The sequence below is a fragment of the Habropoda laboriosa genome, unplaced genomic scaffold (assembly GCF_001263275.1).
Source record: "Habropoda laboriosa isolate 0110345459 unplaced genomic scaffold, ASM126327v1 scaffold175, whole genome shotgun sequence".
Classification (NCBI taxonomy): domain Eukaryota; kingdom Metazoa; phylum Arthropoda; class Insecta; order Hymenoptera; family Apidae; genus Habropoda; species Habropoda laboriosa.
In genome coordinates, this window is record NW_017100347.1 from 943,048 (window position 1) to 944,720 (window position 1,673).

Sequence of the window (1,673 nt, forward strand, 5' to 3'; positions counted from 1 at the left end):
GTGAAAATATGCTAATAAGATAGCGACATGTACCGAAGTACAGCGCATTGTTTTCACATTCCTGGAAAAATCGTGTACCGAACAATCTAAACAAGGAGAGGGGGGAGAGAGGACGACGCGACAGCGAGAGGATTCCGGCAATATAACGACCAGTACCGCGAAGATGTATATAAGTTTGCGAAGAGAATCGAGTGCATAATGCGTCGGTGCCGTGGGTCTACACAGATCTCCACAGCAGCTAAGAGGCTCTCCTCACGCGAGCATGTTTACATAAGATAGGCCAGGCTCGTCGTTATTGTACACTCCCGCCACAGGTGGGTATCCTTACGCTTACACGTGCACCACGTGTGTAACCGTGTGTGTACAGAACTATAGGTTATGTAGAGAATGGGAAGGTAAGTAGCGATGGACGCGAACAGTGTGTGCCCCCCCTTTTCAGGCCGCTTTTCGATGCAAATTTTCATGGTGAACAGTAACATGTCTCAATCGATTAATCAGGGAACGTAACGCGAATGGATTCTGTAGAAGCGTTGGGTAATTTTAATCGAACGTACATATAGGTAAGCATTCAGGGTGAATGCGTTGAGAGGATTAAAAAGATTAGTGTTTTTCTTTTCTTTTCTTTTTTAGTTGGAGTTGATTGTTAGTTTTGAAATTTGTTGAATATTTATTTGGGGCAATTATTGAGAGAGTGTATTTTGATCAAATGTATAGAAAGCATTTAGGGTGAATGCGTTGAAAGGATCAAATGATCTTGATAGTGTTTTTCGTTCCAGTTAGAGTTACTTATTATTTTTTAAATTTGTCGAATATTTATTTGGCATAATTATTGAAAAATTGTAATATTATTTTAATCAAATGTATACAAAGTGTTCAGGATAAATGCGTTAAAAAGATTAGTGTTTTCTTTTTTTTTAGTTAGAGTTAGTTATTACTTTCAAAATTTGTTGAATATTTATTTGGAATAATCATTGAGAAAGTGTAATAGTATTTTAATCAAACGTATGGGAAGCATTCAGGGTAAATGTGTTAAGAAGATTAAAAAGATTAGTGCTTTTTTTTTTAGCTGGAGTTAGTTATTACTTTCCATACCTTTTTTTTTTCTACAAATGTGACAACAATTTCGAAACAACATTGAAGTCTCAAATGTGACTACATAAAAAGGGATTACATAATTGAAGATATATGTTAATTCCGAATAAAGGAATTTAAATGGTAATTCCGAAGAAATGTCGCACAAAGTTTAATACGATTAAATCATTGCTGTACGATATAAATATCCTTGACGTGGTAACGAATGTGTAAAGTTTATCGGTGTCCATTTCATATTCATACACAAGAAAGAGTTATTAAACGAGATCGGAACAGATTTCTTTACCACTCTGTCACATAACATTATCAGCTTGGAATTATCGCATGACACGCATCGACGATTACTGTCAATGTTTGACAAAGCCGGCTACTACTTAAGGTAGCATAATAACGTATCTCGTGAAGATTCTGTACGGGGAAAATTCCGTTACAGTTTCAAGATATCGTGCATAACGTTTCGAGATTCGTCGAGAAATTCCAACGAACGTCAATTTCTGTTTACTTAGGTGAGAATTATTGGAACGAGAGCGGCATAAATCATGAATCATTTAATTACTGTTTCCTTGTCTGATCTGTTAAAA